Source organism: Harpia harpyja, chromosome 2, assembly GCF_026419915.1.
Source record: "Harpia harpyja isolate bHarHar1 chromosome 2, bHarHar1 primary haplotype, whole genome shotgun sequence".
Taxonomy (NCBI): Eukaryota; Metazoa; Chordata; class Aves; order Accipitriformes; family Accipitridae; genus Harpia; species Harpia harpyja.
Genome location: NC_068941.1, coordinates 35,821,724 through 35,845,873, shown reverse-complemented (window position 1 = coordinate 35,845,873; position 24,150 = coordinate 35,821,724).

Below are 24,150 nucleotides of genomic sequence, written 5' to 3'. Positions count from 1 at the left end.
TGGAAACAGTCAACCTGTGGATGCTGCAAGGGAGGATCAAGCCCCATATTCCTAAAAACACCATGCTGAATGGCACCTGTTTTTCAGACTATTTAAATTTCATACGGCCCACGTGAATTGAGAGACATATTTAACCAGAATTCAGGGTTATGTAATAAAAGTCATGCAGAAAGGAGGGGGAAAGTATCTCCTCACACTGAAGGGATTATCAAAGCTTCATATTATGGAATTTAAGTTTTTATTATGTGCAGAGACTTAACTACCCTCCAGGACAGTGGTCTAGAGCAGAATAAGTTCTTTTCCAGTAATCGTCTAATTTTGGCAATCTTTCATATTTCAATATACACTTTTAGCTAAAGTAATTTTTAGATTTTTAGGCTAAAAGATAATTCCTTTGAGGTAAAGAAAACTTGAAAAATCATATCCATCCAAACCCCCCATCTAAAGAGGCACCACAACAGAATTCAAGGAAAGAAGGGATTCTTTGGGGTACGACAAAGGGAAAAGCCACATGCTCGTAGACCTGGGCAGCCTGTACACATTGATCCAAACTGAGGAGGGAGAAAGACTGCTGTGGACTATGCTTCACTTTCCATGGGACCATTCCACCACTCTGATAAAACCTAAATGCAGTCTTCTCTTGTTGTGTCCTCACCCTTTTCTATCTACTGCTGGGAGAATTGATGCTCAGCCTAGCTAAAGAGCAGAAGTCAGAGGAAGATGCTCCAAGCACCACAGAGATCCTTGCAGAAGGACCTTTGCTAGTACAAACACTCAGATGCTTCCCACCTTATGGTCTCTCCATTTCTCTTGCACCTAGTTGCTGGTGCTCCTGACTTTTCCCTGTTCTGAGATAAAGTTATAGGCGTCCATTCTTCACTTTCAGAAACGTGGCAGTTCTTTTGCTTCAGAAAGTCAACACATTACATGCCACAGAGCTGAAAAAGTGTAGGAAAAAACTGCCCAATGTCACTAAGCTCCCTTAAGCCAGAGGACCAAACCCTAAAATGAGTCATATAAACTGTGGAAAGCCCAAGGGTTTGTTCCGGTGCTGGTACAACAACACGGGTAGAGTTTGATGTTATACCATCTCATTACTGGCCAGAAGACCGCCTAGGCTCTTGCTTTCCAGGCCACATCATGGTGTTGAGAGAAGGGTCATCACAAGCTGCAGGAGGAAAATGGGTCCGTACTCCATTTTTGCAAAATGTTTAGGAAGCTGGAGAAGGTTGACGCCGGTGTCTTGTGATTGAAACATGCAGCTTAGAAGGGCACAGTTGTTCCCTGGCCAGGATGTCCTTTGGCAGCACAGAAGTCCTTACTGCTCTCGGTCTGACAGGAAGCTGAATTGCAGTTCCCTAGTAGCCTTTTGTGGCATGTTGAATTCCATCCTGCTTTTTGAAATGTATGGTTTAAAATGAGTGAAGAATAATGTTTGATAGGTTCTATTTAGCATGCATGTTCATCGATCTCAGGGGAACCAGGAATAGAAAGGTCCATGAGGAAGGTAACAATCCATAAAAATCAAATGTAACAGTGTGCCTAGTATTTAGTGGCAGAATCAATATCTGAAGGACTTTCTGTTTTGATGCCTTTGAATGATGCCACAGAAACCTTACTGCTGCAAGGCTGATGAATGGAGTCAGCAGATGTGACCTGACAAACACGGGTGAAAATGAACTGAGAATCTGGCCTCCCTGAACAAGACTGACTTTAATCGTTTCATTCATGAAGATAAAGTAACTACAGGGAATCTAGTTTTATCCAGGGCGCTCCTGTTTCAACTGATTTGTCTTGTCACATAGTGGAAATATGCTTTAGCCCACAAACATCAGCATTTTCTTTGGAAAGGTTTGACTTAAATAGCTGACTTTGTTTGGAGATGCAACAAATTTATACCACAATTAGTATTCACTTCTGAAATGGCAAAACATTCTGCAGAATGTGGACATTTCTGTTCCTGCCAGCTTCATTCTCACTTTCCTCTGTTGTGTGTGCTTGAGAAACAAAAAAGCCCCTGAATTCAGCACATTTTGATTTTTTTGCAAGACAAAGTTAATTTTGTGTTTTCCTCCTATATCTTCGTTATGCTGGACATAATTATCAGGCCATCCAAAGCAAACTCTTTGTTTAATGCATACAGAAGTACAAGTACATATGCTCTGTCTTATTACTACTCCATTTTCACTGGAAATATTAAAGAAAAGAGCTAGCTACAGCGTACAGATGAGTGGATGAAGGATCCAGTCTTTGGAATTCATTTACCCATATGTCTCCCTAATTATATATTATTTTTTGAGGTACTCAGCACATACTCTTCAGCATGATTCTGAAGAGCTTGCTTCTGTCTACCCATTAGCGGAAGCACCATTACCTATTGCATTTGCTCTCAGATTAGCACAGTCGGTCTCCTCGGTACGGTGGAGCACTCAGAGAGATCAATCAAGCAACAGTCTTTGCAGGCAGTGGCATTTCTGGTATCGATACCTGGCGGCTACTGCCTCAGCTCTACCTGCATAACCTTCCTTGGAGAGCACAAGCTGTGAAAGCCTGTCGCTTTTCCCCACCAGATGGCAATGCAACAGCAAGAGGCCTACTTCATCTGGTAGGAGGGAAGCAAACGGCACTTACCCTGTTGCAAGTCATTTCCATGTGGAAATTGACCCTGTTGCAAGTCATTTCCAAGTCATTTCCGTTTCATGGATGACGGATGTGCTTGGAAGAGCTTTCTTGCTTACTTCTTTCCTCCTCATCTTTTTCTTTTCTGTTATTCAGTCTTTTGATTTTTTTTTCTACGTTACCTACTCTTGTTTACAGCTAGAATGTTCATTTATCTTTTCTATATTAAAGCAGGCTTTTATTCTCTTCTTTGCATTGTAATCATCCATAGCAAAGTATAATAACAATACTTAGCATGTACATGAGGCTTAACATCTTCAAAGCACTGTGAAAAATAGCCCCACTTCTGCGAGGTAGGTAAGCAGAGTCAGCTACGTTTTACAGAGAGAGCAAGTGAAGCAGTTAGGTAAGTAACACAGCTAAGGAGAGACAAAATTAGCAGCAACCATGATTCAGAAGCTCTTTCCAATCTTAGGTGTTGACCATTAGATAACACAACTCTGCTGATGTATTTACAGCTGTTTCTCTTTGTTCTCTTTCAAATGTCCAAACCCAGGTTTTGTCTTTATTTTGGAAGCGCATTTCTTACTTCATTTCACCTCAGAATATGATAGGATTTTTTTCCCCCTACTTGTATTTCAAAGCAGAATTCTTTCACTGCTCAACTAAAGCAAGGTTCTTCTTACTGGTACCTCTTTTTGTAGTTCAAAGCAGGACTTTTTGACTTCTTGTAGTTCAAAGCAGTGGTCTTTCTCTTGTAGTCTAAAACCAGGGCTCCTTTTAGCTCAACCCTAGATAATTTGTTCATCTCAGTGAATTAGATATGCTATACATAAGTATTCCGGACATTAACTCTTTCCTTCAATACCAAGACTAATCACAGTCAGTTTCAAAATCTTACTGCTTCCCATCATCTCCTTTGGCTGGCTGTTTCTCTCATGATCCCTGGCGTCTTCTATTTCATATCTAATAGTGACGATATATTCAGTGCAGACATAGACATCCATAATGCTTAGACCACGTTTTCAAATGGATCTTCCATATCTGTCTGATTTGGGAGGGAATGCTTGTTTTGAGACACTGACATGACTAGAAATACTTCCCACCATCCTCTGTATTTCTGAAAATGTACTCCTGACTTTTTTCCTGCTTTCTGAAGTGCAGAGGAGTTACGGGTTTGTGTTTCTCTTCCTCTGCCCTGACAGTCCGGAACACCAGGTTAATGGCCGTACAAGCAATGCAATGAATTCAGTTACCTGCCACATAGGATACTTGCTAATACATATTGTCCTTTGAAAAACAGACTGTTTTCTCTCACTGCTTCATACTGTCAGCCTTTTTCTGCACATGACATAAATGAGATAAAAATCCTCTAATCCAGACAAACATTATTTTTTAAAAACATTTCATGAAATGTGTCTCACTGGGTATTTTAGGACAACCTAAAATTACCAAATGCAATTTGGAGACACTAGCTTGTTCCACTGATCAATTTTTAACCCTTACTTATCCTATATTTCAAAATGTCTCTCTGTGGCATGTTGCTGGAAAAGATCTGTGCTGACAGAGTTCCATGATACATTATAATGCTGTACTGAAAAGGAAACAGAAATAACTGGGAAACATATTTCTAAATCTACACAGCTGATAGGACAGAGGAAAGAAACTACAAAGACTGCACAATGGGGTCTCCCGAAGAGATTTGCAGCTGTGGGCTACCTCCTTGTGTGTTTGTTTCATCTACCGATTGCACCTTGTGCCCTTTGGCCTCAGTGATAGTATTTAGTGAGGAGGAGGAGGAGTACCTACAGACCTGACATGGCAGAGATAGAATGGGCTCTGCAAATTAACAGTTTTTCAAATGCTGCTACAGAATATATGTAAGAGTCTTTGTTTTTCCATCTGCAAAATGGGTTTGATAATGTCTGTTTTTCTGAGAGATGGTAAAAACTTCTTATATCTCAGTCATACCATCAACTGGTATAAAAATGGTGTGGCTCCATCTGTTGTGAATCTATGCTATCCTTATACAGAACATGTAACAGAAATATGTACATAAAGTAGTACCATTTTAAGCACAGAAGATTAAAAAACTAGAACTCCTTAAAGTTATTTACAGTTTTGGCAACTGAAAACTTTTACTACCTCACTGCGTGTGCTCTAGTCTGAAAGAGCGAGTGCTTATCTGTTCCCAAATGTCACCACACCATTAAAAACAAGAGGCCTTGGGATTCCCATTGTGTGACTGGGGCTTTAACTTCTTATATAATCGTCCATTTGGTGTCTGCTTGCGTGCTGAAAATCCAGTCTCAACCAAGTTAATTTTTTCACCTAGTACTCCCTCTGCTCCTTTCTGAAGAAGAAAAAACAGATTTCCTGCGAATTGGCTAGAAGCCCTGTTAGCCTTCCTCTCTCTCTAGAGGAACGCATTTTAGTCATGGGAGTGCAGCTGATAATGGCTGTAGAAATAACACTTCAGCTCACAGTTTCTTTAAGCACTACTTTGTCTGTCACCTGAGTATTCTCAGGAGTAAAAACTGTTATTCTACCTGCACTGAAAAATGTGTGTGTTTTTGAAAGCATTTCTCTCTCACCCACAAATATGCACACACAATACCTACCCCTGCTGAACAAAAAGCACTTACACTTATCAGTATACTCCCATTTAAGTCCTCCCCACAAGTTTCTCCTATTCCTTCTTGCTTTATTAGTAACAGATTTGTTACTTTCCAGACAGAATATCCCTGCCATTTAATATGTGGGAATACAAAGTCCATCTTCTCAGTCTTATCTGACAGAAAGAGGGATTGGGTCCCCAGAAATATAGAAAAATAAAGACAGAATTGCTCCATCTAGTAGCACCAATGACTCAATAATTTCATCTACCAACCTTTGTATCCACATTCAGTGGAAAGCTAAGGAAGGGTGTTAAATCATTTTGCATCAAATTCTCTTTGAGCCAGTATATTCCTGCCTCCCAAAAAAGTAGCTGTGGTCATAGCACTTACCCACAGGGAAACCAGCAGAGCATGCATATGTGTACATGGCAGCCTAACACCGTACATGGTTGCCTTGTCCTTATGCCTCTTGTGAAATACAAGGCTCTTTTATACATGGATAAAGGAGACACAGGTAGGTCTAAGATCAACACTAAGGAATCTAGTTTATCCTCTGCATGTTATTTCATAGCTGTATCCTACATGAAAATAGCCAGCTTACTTTCATGTACCCAGCTAACTATCCAGAATCTTTGTTTTACCCAGTGTAGCTGTGCCTAGATAAATACAACATAAAACAAAATAAATACAACATTAGGAGTAGAGCTAGATCTAGTGAGTTCACAGGGAGTTTAATTTGATGTAACATAGTTGCTAAGGAGGCTGAAATTCCCCACTGACATGTATGGTTCAATCCTATGAAGTACGTACATAAAGGGCTGAGGACCTCCACAATGACAGTGTTCAAAATTCACAGACCGAACGGCTCACCAGGAAAGAACTGGGGCCTTGTTTTCTGACAGCTCTCTGCAAGGTGACCTGAGCATCAGTGTAAACTACAGCTCTCACAGTGATGTCCCCTGGTCACTGTGGAAACCTTTTCAAGCAAAAAGACATCAGCACCGTGGTAGGTGAGAGATAGAGGGAGTTGCCTGGGAACTGCCATTAGACTGTTCCTGGACAGGGTAAGATGGACAGCTTGCTTACACTTCGGCCAGGAAACAGTCCCTCTATTCCTCTCCTCACCAATCACTCTGGATAGCTCTCAATGCAGTGCTTGCAAAAGGATGTCTGAATGACTCATTTGCAAGGAGTAATTTATCAAATTGATTTAGTCTCATTTCCTGTTTGTGGGACTATCCACACGCAAGTCACGATTTCCTCAAATGTATTCATTATCCAAAGTTAATTTTGTTTAACCATGTGGACTGAATATGAACCATTCTCTGTATTTGATCTCTCTTGCTCCAAAAAGATTGGCAAATAATTGTAGGACGTCAAATCTACCGTGTGGCTTCGCTTCTGTTTCTTGACCGAGTGAAAGCTATGTTGGATGTGAAAGCTGCAAAAAGGGGGTTCCGTAGATGCCTTGCATGTGAGTCCAGGAATCAGAAGAACAGGATGGCTCTGGCTCTCACATCTTGCGTGAATGACCATGGGCTGGCATGCACAGGGCCAGCATGAATTCAAGTCAGTAGTGTCACTGGGAGACACTGCTGCCTTGTGCTCATTTCAGTGACTGACATCCCCAAGCAGGTCTTTCATCAGCATAGATCAAGACTGAGCCTCTGAGGAACTGGTCCCCAGTATATAGTCTGACTTGTTCACCTCTTTGCTAAGAGCTTATAAAAATTATTTTTTCCTTACAGAAAACTATGGCACATCTTTTTAAAATGCCATTATATAACTTTTTTCTGTGACTGACTCATCTCTCCATTATGTCACTGTTATATTAGTAAATGCACAGAAGATGTTCCTGATTTAAACAAACAAGCAAGAGGGCAATCAGTCCCTATGTACTCAAGCAAACAATCTAGAAACTGAATTATAGATAGGCCTAAAGTAAATGTATGAATGTGTTCAAGCTGATTTGTTGACTCAGTTCTATAAACACCTCTTGGATTTTAATCTACACTCTTCTGTTTTCTGTTTTTGTGCATCATTCTATGTTTTTACGATTCATCTTTTGCGTTAGATTTCTTCATGTGTTTTGTCATTCAGAGGCTTATGAATGCAGCACATTTCAAGATGTGGATGTGATATATATCTGTTTTTCTCAGGAAAAAAAAAAGCATAAAGAGTGAAGAAGAATATGTAAACCCCAGCAAGAGCAGCATCTGCAATAACAAAAGCAACAAGACTTGCTATTCATATCTGCAACAACCCTGCATTTCCCATTGTATTTTACCAAGGTATCTGATTTTATCCAGGCACTGTCTGTCCCTCTCAGTCTCCTACACTCTCCTTGGTGTACATCTCCACTGTGGGGTTGGTCTGCTGAGCCTTCCTGCCTCTTCAATTGTCACTAAAATCACATTAGACCTGCCAGTTAGAGTCTATCAATGGTTTTAAATGGCTAGTGTAATTGCTTCCTTTACTTTGCAATCTTCATAACCTTAAAAACATTGAAAAACCCCTAGAATTTTTGTTTTCCGGGGAAGAATGGGATACACAAGCTTTTTAAGACTGAGAAGAACAGCATCTGAGTCCATGCTACTCAACAATTAAGATTATCAATCCCAAACGCAAACCGGGGAGGGGGGGAAAGCACACAGGAGAGAAAGCAGTTTCAGAGTGATAGCTTAAAAAGAAACAGGCAGCTGTTTCTAGCAAAAGAGAAAGTAAACTGTATTGATTTTACCAGGCACAACTGTGATGGGTATATGGATGTGAAAATCAACTTGGATGAAGTGTTTACCTATTTGTCCTTTAGTTTGTATATCTGCATTTTCTTCCCCAAATAAATAGTCCCTCAGTCCTTCCTTCCTCTTTCTTTCTATGTTTATGTCCATCCTCACAAACCAACAAATGTTTAAACTAGCAAACAAATATTAGTAAATTGTTGCTGCTCCCCATGACACCAGGTGTATACCACTGTAATCAAATGAAGTCAGAGCAAACCCGGTCTGAATAAAAAACACATAGCAGCCATTAGATCTGAATTTAACCTATTTTACATCTGCTTAACACCAGCACAACAGAACAATCAGGTCACTTATTTGTACAGTATGCCTAACTGTATTGGATTGGTGGCTTATCTAATTACTTTTTTACACACTGGATTTTCATGCATATAGATATTTTCTGGCCTGATCATAATTGCTTCATTTAGTTCCATAAATCAATTATGGCTATAGATTGTTTTATCTAAGATGAACTAGATATAGAAGCAGATACATTTTGTTTAACCACATGTCCTAGATATAGCATCTCAAATTTATAACTGCAAATTGCAGGCTAGCTCCTTAGCTCCTTTTTTTTTTTCTTTTTCCTGAATTAAGTTTGGTAGCCAGCCTTCATTAAACCCCTGAAATAAATGACTTTGACAAGATCTCAGCTAATTCTTCTGGCTCCTGGACCTTTCCTTGGAACAGCGGAACACAGTGCCTCTGTGGCTCATACTTAAAATCTCCTCTTCTTTTTTTTTTAATCCATGTCACTTTTATCTAGCACCTATCCTACATGTGTGACAAGCAGCTGAAACTAGGCTGTTGTTGGTTTCTAAATATATATCACTGTGTGAACACTTTCAAATATGTACTGATCCTCCAGTGAAGTGATGAACTCAGCTGCTAACATATTAGACCCATTCCATTAAAATCATTGCAGGATCCGTTTTAGACACATATGACCTTAAGGTTACCTGGTTCTTCCTCCTGCCAAGGCAAGACTGCCTCTTACAGTGTACTTATCTTCCACTGCTTCTCAGGCATCTCAAGAAATAGGTGTTTTAGCACATTTCAAGGGAAACACTTCCCTTCTGACAGGAAGTGAAACTTAGTTTGAATTCTCGTAATAATAAATTTAATTTCTTTTCCATCCAGTGTCACACTAACAAATTTGCCTACTTTCTCTCTTCAGTGTTCAGGATCAGTATTTCGAGGCTATTTGGAAGTTCATTAGGACACATCCCTCCACTGAGCTAGGAAATGCCAGATCCCCATTTGACTGTATAATCTTAATGGTCCCCTCCCCAGCACATCCTGAGAAAAAGGATAATATAAGAACGGCCATGTAAATATCATTCATACTTGTTTTTTCTGAAGATTCTGAGAAACTCAGGCATGTTATTACAGACTACATGCAGTCATCTCACAGTCTTTGAGGCTGATACACTTCGCAATGGCACTGAGGCAAAACAGCAACACCCTTACTGAAGCCAATGGCCTTATCAGGCCTATCTAAAACCTGCAAGAGAGGAAGAGATCAGGAGCAAAGGAAATGAACACATAAGGTGCAAATGAAGACAGAATTTGGATGAAGATTTATTAACTTTTCTTTTCTGGTTTGAATTTAATTTTATAATTTCCTGCTTACAGTTCCATTCTCTGTTCTTCTTATTTCTCTCCTCAGTGGTGTTTGAAGTTCCTTCCAAGCCAGGGTCTTTTCAGCTAGTTTCAATCCTTTTGACTGCACTCACATCCAAATCAATTTGAATGATTGTTATTTTTTCTCTTCAAGAAAGGTTATGCATGGCCAGTCTGGAGTTTCTAGGACAAAAGTCAAACCAGCTGCCCACAGACTTCTCATATTGCTTGCTCTTTGTATTTGAAATCTCACAGAAAAGGAAAATTATTTTCTGCACAGTGCATCTGGGAACAATTGATAGAGTTTACGAGACCAGCAGAAACTTGAGGTGTACTTAAGCAGGTTTTGGAACACTGTAACAAAGGCCTGACCCCAAGCCTGCTGAAGTAAATGGAAGAAAATTCCCACTGATTCCTGTGGTCTCTTTGGATCAGTCCCTTAGTTACTTAAGCCAAAGGACACAGTAAAGCACTTCAGTAATTAGCAATGCCTCACTTCTTTGCCAGTGACACAACCTCTGGGGGCAGCATATGTACTCTCTGTTTTCTGAATTACTCAGCCTCAGAGCAGGGGCATGGAAAACTCATTTGATGTAAGTACCTGAAAGTGATTTTAAAGCCTTACTTCAGCGCTGCTGGCCCTGTGGCTTTGGAGGTTGTATATGGACCTAAGGTGATCAAGGATTCAAGATGAGCACGACTACTGCTGCTTCTGTGCATATGAGATTTGAACCCTAATGCTTTGTATCAATAAGGAAGCTGCAGAGAATAAAGTATCAAGGGCTAAAAGAAGATTTTTTCACTGGAGACAGTAAGCAAAATGATGAATTTATGCACCAGATTTGTTTCACAGAAGCCTTCACTTGGTTTGTTTTTTATTATAACATGGCTTTTTGCTGCCATGCCAATTTCCCGATCCTGGACCAGCTTATTACTCAATCTAGAGCAGCCCCCCTCACAGGTGAGCAGCCTCTGGCACATTGCATAGCAGCTAGGGTTGCTGTCAAGTCTTCTCATAAAATACACTGTGTCCTAGTCTCTTTCACTGACTCCAGAGTGTATCTGTGTAATTCCCTGGAAAATTATGGAGTTCTCTTCCAACTAATGTGAATGAGAAGAATCTGGCCAAGACAATTCAGCCATACTTTATATAATTTTTTTTAGTATACCACGTATTCCTAAATACTTTATGCAGTTTAGCAACAAAATTGATGGGTTATATAATAAAAACTGCAAAGAGAAAATTAAGAGATATATGCAAGTGCTAAAAGGTACATCCTCAGCTGAGATTTGGAAGAAGATGGACAGTTTATGTGGCAAAGAACCATAGGGAATCAGTTTCATATGTCAGGAACTGCAGTAAAAAATGCATCACGAACCACAAGTGGTGAGTTGTACAGAGACAATGAAAATTCAGCTGTAAGATGAGTATGAAAAATAAGGAGGGTGACTGAGAAAGAAAACACCCAATAAAATATCCTGGGGCAAGGTTTGTGTAGAGTTCAAGGAATACGAAGTCCAAGTGAGAAATAAATAGGGAGCTCACAAGACAGGCAATGCCTTGGGTAAAGCACAAGGAACCCACTGCTTGGGAATGCCACCAAAGAGAGAACTGAACTAGCCAAGGTAGGTGTATACCAATAACATGGCAGAGGAATCCAGCAGGCATAAAAGCAAGCAAAGACAGGCTTGGGCAGTGCTGGGTAATTACAATGTCAGTAGGGTACATGCTGTTTTCCCCAGGAAGAGATTGCTTTGGAGCACCTATCTCTTTACAGATATCTTTGAAGTATCACTCCATTATCACAGTACCCCACAAGTTTAAAGATCATTATTTATCCCTAGAGATTATCATTCCAAATGTACAGATCTAGGAATGGAGGCACAGAATCAGATCGTTGCATTGCATTTGTGCTTACTTGGAGCATGACAGAGGAGCTGAGCAATGCTTGTGCATTAATTAAAATTGCTTCTTGTCTTCAGACTTGCCATACAAACAGGTGAGCTGTCTCTCTCAGTCCACAGTGCTGCAAATGACCAAAATATCCAATAAAAATAGTATATATACATAATTTTTGTTTAGTATTGCCCCCAGGCCTGATCAGACAGATTGAAAATGCTGGGCTTTTCCCGTTAGCACTAAGGGCTCTTAAGGAAGTGAGAGCTCTTCTTTCCTTCAAACAGGCAAGAAACCATGGTGTTACATTTGAAATTATGTCTGGCTGTCCCTTTTCAATTAAAGCTGGTCATAGCTGACCTATCCTTTATTAAACACTAATCCGTAGCTGCTTCTGAGACACCAGCGAATTCAGGGTCTGGACTTGAATCCCAACCACCTCCACACTATTAGGCAATGATGCAGGAAAAATGCTGTTTGTTCCCATGTTAAGTTTGCTTCTGTAATTATGCTGTAAAGTGAAGGTTCACAATTAAATGGAGTTTAAAGAAGGGCTAGTTAGTGTTTCTAGCCACTGTTTGTACCAATAATATTAAGTATAACTTGTAGCCAGTGACTTTTCTGTAAAAACATCCTTTTTTTTTCAGGAAGCAGTCCAGTTAGGGAAGAATTAGCATTGAAATACATGAATATTTTATGTCTAAAGTGTGATAGGCACATACTTATTCACACAGAGTTTCTCACAGCTCAGCATTTACGCTGTTTACTCTGCATTTGACATCATCTGAATAATATGAAAGCTCCCAGGCATATTATACTTGACAAAACTCATGCTTTTCTACTCAATTGTGCCACAAAATTTTCAGACTTATATCCTTCCATTATTTCAGCTTAGCAGACTTTAAAAAATTAAATATCACATCAGTCCTTGCAACTTTTTATCCAGAGAACCCTGTTTTGTCTTCTTCATGCTTTCATATTTATGTGAGGGCTTCTGGTCCACTCACATAAGGTGCTGACTAGGCTATGCACATTATTTTCTTTCCACAGTCCGAGTCCAATGTAATTTTTGATACAAGTATTTCTTATCAAAGTAAACAGCATCCTTCATTTAAGTGTAATGAGATATGGTCCAGGAATGCAGAGTGGGACTTTAACCTTCTTCTTTGAACTCTTAAAGGGACCAGAGTTCTTTCACTTTTTTCTTTAGTGCCTTGGATAACAAGTGCTTCTTCTACACATCCTTCTCCTATTCTTTTATTCTCTTTTTCTTCTCAACACTACACAAGAGCAAACAACCTCCTGAAGAGATCTTTCTTCCTTGCGCCATTTGAGGTTTTCCCTACCCTGTTTCCCCATATGCCTGCCCTGTTTTCTCACGATGTTTTCATGGGGAAATGCTACTTCAACAACATAAAAGTTGTCTCCCATATCAAGGACCATCAGGGTTCCCAGGCATCACTGCTGCTGAAAACAGGGACCAGGTGATGATCCCTGTGAAGTAGCTGCTACTTCTTGTAATCAGAAGGGATCCATTTGAGATGGTTTTTTCAGCTCTGAGGTTCCCCATTAGGGACTGAGCACAGGAGAGCTGATTCCTCTACCCAATCTTTTCAGATTCTACCGTGTCAGACATGACTTGTCTAAAGACTTTCTGAGGCCATGTAAATGACAGGATATAATACATACCATGAATTGTCACTAGAAGACATAACTGTGCCTTGGTTAACTGGCAGAGCTAGTTAGAAAATAACACAATTTGACTGCAGTTTTCCCATCTAGTACACGTATTTATCAAGCAAGTTTACAGCAGATGACTGTCATATTCTGACACTCCTCCTTCTTGTATTAACATGAAAAAATGGGGGTCTTAGCTGGGCCTTGTTAGCAGTGCTTTTGTATGCATTAACCTAACAGGCAGCTGTAGCAGAGCAGCCAAAGACAAATATCAGTGAGGAGACTCACTGTGATTTCCTCTAGTACTTAACGTTTTTGTGGATCTACTAAAAGTCAGATGAATGTTTTAAAATCCCATGAAATCTGAAACTTTTGCTTTCCCAGGTGTTGCTGCCAGAAGTTATTTTCCCTGTTTCAGAACAATCATGAATCTCAGAGCTTTGATAGACTGATCAAGGAGGAGAAGTTTTCTTAAAACAAAGACATAATCTCACATTTGTAACTGTCAACCCAGATATGATAGATGAGTCCAAATCCAGATGCACTGCCCTCTACTTATTTTTTATCCCCTCTGTCTTTCAAAATTCCTTATTTCAGGCATTTGATTTGTCACATTATTTGATTCAAGAACATTTAATTAAAAAAAAATAAGGTTTTGTCTATATTCATGCTAAGTGCATACTTCATGAAGCATAACTTTACAGTGTACCTAAGCATCATCTGAATGGCTGACATTACCATTTAGGCAGGGGTTACTACTTTCTAGTTGAAAATACAAGCAACACAGTAAATGAGTATGCAAGATTTGTACAGTAGTTTTATATGCAAGATTTGTATACAAGTGGTGGCTAAGAATCACCTGCAAAATAGCTACAATGGCCTGTAAACTGGAAATTTAAGATGCAGCTACATGCATGTGATACTGGAGTCAGATGGAGTATTAATATAATCCACTGCTTATTTGTATATGTATGCATATAGCTTGAAGAAAAAAATTAGGTCTCAAATGTCAGGGTTTTTTATTGTGGGGGAGGGTGTTTGACATTTAGGATATTAAAATATTTCTATGCAGGATCTATGCTTATTAGATTTTTCAAAAACTTGGACACATAGTAATTTCAAACATATAAATAATATACATAACAAAATAAATGTAAGTATGTGACTGTCTTCTTCCCTGCTCATTATGAAGTAGAAAACACGTTCAGTTGGGTGTTTGCAGTGAATATCTATTCAGTTTAGCTTACACAGACACATGTGTTGAGAGTAAACAAGCTTTACTCCAAATAACTCATGAAACTAGTGACACTGTCCTCAAGAGATGTGGAACACACTGTGCCATCACTTTTACACACTGACTTCTTACTTACATGTCAAGATTCAGTTTGCATCCAACAGACCTACCTACCCATACAGGACTGACTATTTGACTGCCTGCCCTATAACACTGGTTCTGCAAAAGCTAAGAGAAGGCAGGGATGGATGTCATATTGTCTGTGTAGTGCAATTTGTATTTTGAGGTTCAGAAGTCAAGTGTAAATACTGATCATATTGCTCCTAAAGAGAGGATCTAGATAAATTTTAAAATGCCATGGCTCCAAGTAATAGATTGGAAACAGTACTTACCATAAGCAATTTTTAAATCAACTACCAGAGTTCTCTACCTGATGTAGACACTGGTTACTGCATGATCTGTTAATCGTTTAGCAGGAATGTAACTTGTATAGGACTACTTTAGTTAGGTAATTTCTTGTCCATTTTCTCCTCCTTCCCAAATGCAAAAAATTTAAAAGGATAGGCCAATAAGCTTTCATTAAAAAATAATTCTAAAAAAGTAGCTTGGATGTAATTTTCAGATAAAATCTCATCTCATCATATTTGCTGTTTCAGCTCATACAAACTGTTTTGTAAATCCTCACAGTGAACTTCTCAGAATGAAATTCTTCTCCTGTCAGTCTTGCCATCACCATCGTGCACACCTTTCTCTAGTTCCTCAAATGATAATGTTTGTTTGAGGGTTGTTGTTATTTTTAGAACTACACAACACAATTCATCGTGGTGGTGTTATCAGACATAAAATAGGAGCAGAAACAGTCTGCAGGATGCACCAGAGCTAATCAATAGTACTAGAAAATGGAGGATTTCAATCAGAAGGTTTTACCAGCTGGAGAATATACTTTTACAGTACCAGCAACACATATCCTGAAAATAAAACAATGTCTTTCTAGTCTCTGTTTCTTAGCATACAAGTGATTTCATTTAATTAAAGCAACCCATATTCTGATATATGAATATTACACATTTCTTTTGCCTTTTGTTTCCAGACCTATTTAAAATCCACTGGCTATTTACTGTATTTAGAAGTGATTTTTAAAAGAAGTTTTCACAGTCTGATTTTTTTCTGTTGATCTAGACAGCCAGGAAGATTGGGAGACCTAGTTCTTGCTCAGAGAATGAACAAGCCTTAGGATTACTACTGTTTTTCCCATTCTGTTCTTGTTCAGTGTAAAGGAAAAATGTAATTCATCCTGTATTTTGTAAATTATTTTTATCATGAGATATTATTATACCTCCTTTATCAACTATGAGTATCTCATTCTCAGTTCAGTCATGGCAATGTCATGCTTTGTAGTCCTATAGCTTACCAGGGATGCTCACAACACAAACAGAACCCCCTGACACTACTGTATGTAAATCTTTGCTATAACCTTATGAGTTACTCTGATATGCTTCTGAACTTGATCTTTACACTTCCCTTACAACCTCTTTCTTTTTGTTAATTCATGCAGACCATTTGCCATTAAAAGCACTTTCCAGTGATAATGTTCCTCCACTTATAACACCTTGGATCCAAACAGCTCCCAAAGAATATTACCAACTAGCTTTATTGCACAAACGAGCTACTCAGAACTACTTTCTTTTGGAGTATAGCCATATTCGAAGGAAAATGCTTCCGCTGCTTAACACTGCACTATCTTAAGCAAACCTTCAAAACTAGTTGCTTACACATGGCATAGCTCTGAGCAAGAGGTGAATGTAAACATCCCAGAAATAGCCCCACTAAGCAATGAACTCATCAGTACATTTTCATGTCACAGTTTCTGCATAGGGAAGTATTTTAGTAATGGTGTCTTCTGAGGACACATTCATTCTCCTTTTACTCTCCCATGCTCTGCCTTGGTAGCAACCAAAACTCCCCAGATAATGAGGAATATGACATGGCCGCACAGCTTCTGCACAATGCAGAACCCTGATTCCTATGAAGTTATCATATAAAGACAGGCCAGGCCCATGGAAGCAAGGATGCTTCTAACAAATATCATCATGCTATGTAAAGTCTATAGAAGCTATTTCAGCAAGAAAAAAAGAGGTGATCTCTGGGGAGAGACTTTTTAATTTTCTTTCATCCCAAGTTAATTCCCTTAGTTAGCACCCAGTTTGATGCTTCTGAATTTGACCCTGAGTTATCAGTAACAATCAGCCCATATTTGAGACTGCAAAAGGTCTAGGCAAGAACTCCAGTGCTGAAGTGCAGTCTGGTGGAAGGTCTAGCTTGTGGGAATACTACAGTGATGTGAGTTGCTGGCCTTTCTTCCAATTTAGAGCATATCTAGAGTCTAAAGGTCCTTTGGTTTTAATTCTTTTTCACCGAACTAACAAAAAAAACCCACGGGGCATCCAGATTCAGAAGCAAGAATTGCAATCTGCATCTCTAAGGATCATAGATCAGATTTGCCTTGGAAGGAAGATTTGATTAGGCTCCTGTTTGAGAGAAATATTGTAAAGTCAGGTTTATTTCATGCTCGTTTCCTTTTTCAACAGGAAGAAAATCACCACATATTACTTCTAGGGAGACTATCTGCAATGTCGGATAGTTTGTAGAAAGCTAAAGCTAGAGTTCAGGAGTTTTTAATTATATGTTCCTGCTCTACTGGAAAAGTTTATTTTTGCAGTAAATAGGAACTAGTTAGGGAAGACTTTAGGTTTGTTCAAGTACATGATCTCATACCACTAGTTTTTAACAGTTTTTGTGAACTAAAAATAAAGAAACTGCTATGACAATAGGTCCAAATTTAACTGACATGATGCCCAGAGACCACAGTACAGATTCAGTGCAAAGATCTCAAAGCACTGCCTCAGTAAAACTGTTTTCTTCGGAAAAAATAAAATAATAAAAAAAATCCTTCAATGAGGAATGACTGGTCATGCTTCTGTACCAAAGGATGGATGATAGCTTGCATGCAGCTAGAGAAGTAGGAAATAAGTCTCTACCTTAAGCAATTTAAGAAAGGTGGGAAACCTCATTTTCCTGTGAAGATCATTACTGCAATGGCTGAAAGTAAACTGCAATCTGACATGACGTGTTGATGAACAAAGAACTAAAATTTTAAGAGTGCAACCCGTTGCACATAATTAAATATGTACCCTTACTAATCAATAGTGAGTGTATAATTAATTTTCTCAAGGTTAGTTAGGCAGGGTGTTGTGAGGAGAGACAATTAATAGAATCAAGTAGACAAGCTAGAGAATCAAAGACATGCTCTGCAGTGCTATGGAGGCCACCAACCAAGGTTAAGGTGGCCTCCAAGATGAGGCACATCCACTTAAGCAATGCTGAAAAACCACTCCAGCAATGTTGTCTGTGTCTATCTTATTCCAGGTTATCTCTGCATTTCTACACTTTGAAGAGTAGTAAACAGAACCAGATCAGATTCCTTCAGGCAGTGAACATTGCTTTCTTAAAACAGGTTTGATAAACCTGTCTCTTTAAAACGGTAACATGAAAAGTGCTTAACATTTAAGACTAAAATGTTAATTTCCCTGATGGAAGGTTCTGCTGCAAGCCTACATCTTAACCACTAGACACAATTACAACAAAAAATAATGTTTAGAAATACTTTAAAGAAAATGACTAAGCAATGTCATAATTTGAAGATGTCAAGTAGGCATATAGGTGCCACTCTGCCCATCAGACAGAAATACCAAGCAATATAATTGAGTATTTATGTGAACTTTGGGGTTAAAAAATCAACACCTGAAATGCTCTCCTCCCACAAATTACATCTATTTTAAAAGAGAATTCATGTGAAAGCAGCTTTGAAACTTTTGATTTCATCATCTTTTGCTCAGCCATTTGGACCCTATTAATTTGAAAAGAATCCTACATCCATGTGCCCCCTCTCAATGGCAAGGGAGCTCCATGCAGCACTCTGAGAGTGCACACACCTCCCTTTTGTCCCTACTAGCACTAGCTCCCATCACTGATGGAGACAAACTGCAACATTGACTGAGAATGTATAAAAAACTCTGAACAAGTGCTGAGGCTCTGACATACACAACTTTAGGGTAAGATTCTGTAAAACATTTTCCTGTAGCTCACTGTAATCAGAATTCCTTTAACTGAATTTCCACAGTGGCTATAATCAAAATACTGGAACTTCCTTCAGATTTAAGTTAATAAGAAAAGACGAGGAGAAGGGGAAAAATGATCAAGTTCAAATGGTACCAGTGAAGGCAGTGGTTTTCCAAACAGGCCCAGACAGATTTTTGACGTTTTTTGGTGGAATTTTTTTGCATGGAAGGTAGATCATCATCTTTGTAATAGTACAGAGACATACTCTACTCATACTGATTAAACTTGTCAGGAACCCCAAAAGCACATATACAATGCATGCCATATATATGTACAACACCTATACTGAACTTAAGAGAGAAAGAGGAAGAAATACCAAGTGGATAGAGCTTCAGATGAAGATTTCACTTCTACCCATCTGCAACTGTATGGCCCGAGCAAACTCTCTATCAGTTTTTCCCTTAAAAACAAAACTGTTACTTGTGGGTTTTGTGTAGCATTTTGAGATTTCCTGATGAAAAAGATTTAATCTCTGTAGGCACTGAAAGTTACTCCAGATTTCCATCAGATTTTTACCAAAGAGAATTTAAGCCACAAGGATGCAAAATAGTAAATTTTTCTCAAACAAATGATTTTTATTTACCTAAGCCATAACAGTAAGTTCAGCATGATTGCTAAAGTAAACAAAAGCCACTTAGAAATCACACTGCTTCAGTCTTAGTCATTTTGACTCAACTCTTCTCTATTGAAAATTTCCTAAAAATTTATAGTAACTTTTTTGTTTTAGTAGCACATCTTCATATTAATTTGATAAAGCACAGACTTTGCAATAAACTGTAAGTTTTTCCATTACATGCATATTCTTTCCCTATTGGACATGACTTTGCTGGGTGAGGTACAGAGCATGCAACCACTTCACTTCAGTCCAAGAGGGCTGGCACTGGGTACTCCTCAGCTGGCAGCTGCTTATATGCTGACACAAAAAATAAATGTAAGTAAGTAGAGCGAGCTGTGTGCATCCTAGTGTAAACAGTTTCTTGGCCCACATTCTTCTGAGAAGCTGTTTAGGAACAATAAGCCAGAGGATATGTTTCTGAGGTAGAGGAAAATCCCTCATAAATATGAACAGGACATCTTTTTTATTGAATTTCCCTTAGAAAACAGATACAGAGTTTGATTCAGAAGTGATTAATAAAACTGCCTAAATTAGATTCTGTCACTCTTAATCTAACCATATATAAGGGAGTCTAAATGATATAAATTTGATATCACAGAGATGAAAATTGTTTTAGCTTAAATAGACTGCCAGGACCCTGACCACTGGGTTAGCTCTGGGTGCCCATGTCAGATCTGGGCTCACGGGCCTTGAGCAAGACTTCTCCCAGACTCAGGAAGAACAGGAGCCAATGGATTTCACCCATTACTTCACTGGGAGGCCTCAGTGCAGAACTTCTTTATTATTTAATTTGTCAGCCAGACTGGGATTGCTGTTCAAAGCTCACAGCTTGTTTTACAGTGCAGTCTAATTTCTATATATCTGAACATTCTCCTTCACCCACCTACCAAGACCAGTTCTGCTTTTTACTGTAAAATCTGGGCATGATAATAACGATCAATGCAAACCATTTTCTTGCAATTCTTACCTTAACTCTAAGATATCTGTTGCTGTCATGAATTCTCACAGGAGAAACACACCAGATGATGGATGCTGGAAAAGAGGAGAGAGGAAAAAATTCTTCTCAAGAATTTGGTTCTAAAAAGCACTTGAAAGTTTTAAATGCTGCTACACAGGCTATTCACTTACTGAACTGAGCCTTAAAAAACCTTTTCTTTCCTTTTTCAGTGTTTCAAATTAGACAACCAAGTGTGTTGCGATTGCTTCTGAGCTGCTTGTGAGTGCATAGTAATAGCAAGGCCAGTCCTCCAATACTGCTTGGCTGATGAAAGTGAGCATCACTCTCATTTGCCCTCATTCAGGAAAAGTCTTAATGGGAAGCAGAGCTCAAAAGAAATTGGCACTTTGAGAAAAATGGCTATGTGGGGAAGGGCACTTTTGTTAATAGTAATTGGAGGACATACTGCAACATCTTTTCCAATTGTCTGAAAGTCTGTGGACAATCCAGAGCCCCATTTACCCCCATTTTCTACCAGAGTAATTTCACTGACTGCATTGTAATGATCCCGACTTTATACCAGTGTTAGCAAGAACAGGGTTACACTCCCACGCTGAAGTCCCTAGTAAAGGTGCAAATATCTAAAATCCAGAAAGAGCAGATGTTTAATTCAAGGCTCTGAGGATGAGGACAAAAAATAAAAAGACAAAAGAAATGCTATTTTGACTCAGTGTCTCACTGTAAAATACCAGACGCATAATGACATAATGTTAACTTCAGCAAAGGATACAGAAGGTGACAAGGTTATTTCTTTTTATCAGCTAAGATATCTTCTGTGACAAAACTACTGTTCTACAGTGAAGACTACTTCATCCTCATACAAATGCAGAACAAAGAGGGTGAAAAAAGAGCCCTTCTCTCCCATCTTCTTTTAATTTTTTGCACAGCATTACTCAGAGGTTGATTTCGGCCAAGCTGAGACATGGCCTTTCAGGACACATTGTACTCCATAATTTCATAGTTACATTATTAGACAAAATTATTTGCCAGCACAAAGTGGAACAGTAAAATCTCTTCACTCCTAGTGTATAGCAGCCATCAGTCAGGGAGAGGTGCGGTTATTGGTGGTTCAGCTGTACCTCTCCTTTCCTTGCTATCTGCCCATAGTGATTGTGCAGTTCTGATGTGTGTTAAATGCATGAGCTAATAACTAAATATTTAAGTGTATTCTTTAACTTACATACAGGTCTAAGGGATGAATGATGAGTATTTAAGACCAGGATGCAGAGAGTTGTAACCTCAGGAGCCTGAATCCCCAAGCCATCATTCTGATTTTTGTTCCTCCTTATGACTGAGTTTGGGTGAGGAACAGTCATATTTTGCCATAGATTATGCTTGCTTCTCCAAAGAGAAAATGAGAACTGGGAACCAGAGGAGGCCAACCGGGAACCAGTTTAAGAGATCCTTGCGTCTGCTATGCTCTGTGCGCCTTATTCTTGCCCTTGCTGTCACACATTGCCACTCCCCCAGTCCTACTGATTCGACCATTTATGTGTCTGCACCATTAACCAGATAGATACATAAAAGAAACCATTAAAAAATAATAAAAAAGGAAAAGTTGTGTTGAAGTAGCTGTTCTGCTAGTGTAAGTGAAGGGACTGGAACCCTTCAAGAAAGGTGAAAGGGAAGAACAAGTGCAAGAAGACAAAAGTCAGGCTGGGAGCACTAACAGTATAGCCAAGACATAGTACCAAATAGGCCTGTGGGGTCAACAATTTGGCTCTTCTTATTTCAAAAATATTTTTTTAAGTCCTGATACTTCTTAGACAATAGTGTAAGACCTGTCCTCAGGTAATCTGGTGTACACAACAAAATGAAACATTCTAGTGATCAATCTCAGCAAAAAATAGTGGTGAATCACGAAGCCCTGCACTCCAGTAATCATATCTGTAGCCAGGCTTCCCGACTAAACATGATTTACACTCCTCCTTTGTATTAGTACAAAGAGTACCACTGGAGAGAGACAAAAAGATGGATCCACACATTGTTCTTGTGCCAACCACCATATTTTAAAAATACACTGTAGTACATTTATCAAGAAGTAAAGAATGTGAGTTGGTACAACTACAGAGCCTGCCTTCAGCAGCGGTGGAGGCGTTATCCTTGCTAGAGAAAGAAACAGTTGAATTTCCAGGGCTGTTTTCATCTTGGGGCTTGATAATAAAGCTAGGATTGGAGATATTTTCCTTACATAATGGTTAGGAAAACCATGTAAGGTAGAGCAACTTTTCACATAGTGCTTATTTAAACTCTTCAAACCTTCTCAGCAGATGCTGTGACTTCCTTCATTTATCTGTTTAACTAACTGAACTTATAAAGTCCAGTAACAATAGCAAAGCTTGCAAGTCCTTTGTGTTTGGACCCCTGTTTTCAGGTTGGGTTGTTTTCCTGTGAAGCTGATCAGCTAGAGGATTTGCTTCTCTTACTGTCCAAAATCAAATCCAGTACAGGATTAAATATGCAAGGAAAACATTTCTCCTTAGTTTTAAGATTTGCCATTAATTTAGTTTATTTGGTTGGATACCTTCTCCATAATTAGTCTGTTGAATAATATTAAGTCAAATATACTTCACTGGCTCAAGTAATATGCAGTGTTTTGTATTCAGAAATGTTAATTCAGCCACTGAGAGAGTCATCTGTTTTTAGTGGAAAAAGCTACTTCTCTCTGATCACTGAGTAAAAAAATATTGGAAATAATAAATTTCAAGATCAATTCATAATGCTGTTAAGAAACATGTCAGAGATTGTGACATGGGGAAGATGAGAAATACACTTTATCTTCATTCCTGTCTTTTTTTTCTATGTATTTCCTTTTGATTCGTAACATCCTACCTGTTTCTTGTTTCATATGGTAAGTAGACGATCCAGTCATTCTTGATAGCATGGGATAAGAGAAGAGAATCAACCTATTTTGCATGTGAGCTGCTGGGAGTATTATGTTTGGAACTTTTGTAGTCATTTTTGCCTAATCTTATTTTATGTTTTAAGAATTTCGGAGTTTTCTCATGACTCGTTCTTAAAATGAGTGGAGGAAGACTACAGAATGTTTTAACATTAAAATTCTGGTCCTTGGAAGTGTGACACAGTGACAATAAAAAAAAAATTATTATTAACAAAACATTCACACCCAAATACAAAGAGGATGCATGGCATACCACAAATTTATTGCAAGTTGTTATTTTCTCATGCCTGGTATTTCATTAAATGTACTTGAAGGGAAATTCCAACTAAGTAATGACTAGTAATGTCCTTAGGCTCTTAAAGATTAAAATGATAACAGAAGTGGGTTGAATATTTGACCTTATGCCAATTAACACCGGCTAATAAACAAATCCAATTGAAATAATGTTGTATGGGGGAGAACTATGGATTTCATTAGGTTTTCTAAGGATTTCCTCATATTTAACCAATTTTAGCTGGGAAGTGCTCAATAATCTGATGACATCAGCAGTACAGCACACTCTTAATAACAAATAAATGTCATAGCAAATAATTTACTATATGGATGTAAGAAGGTCTGTAGGCTGTAGGTGGCCTTAATCATACTGTTTCATTCCTTGTTTTTGCACCTGACCTATTGTATAGGTTTTAAAAGTAATGGATATAATTTCTTCTAGAAACTGAATCACTGCTCTGCATTTTTGCTCCTTGCTTTCTGGTATTCAGTAATGTGCTCATAGATTTTCATATGCATGATATGATTGCCTTGCCAATCTCACTTCTAATTCCTATAGCTGGTCACATAGACCCTCCTCCACAGCTTTGTCTTCTTGCCATTGCATTGCAGTCTTGGCTAATACAGTGCCTAAAAAGCATCCTAGTCATATTTTCCAGTAAAAATTATTTCGTGGGAGTCAAACCAACTTGCCAGAATCCTTACTGTTCTTGCAACACTCAGTCTTGAGTG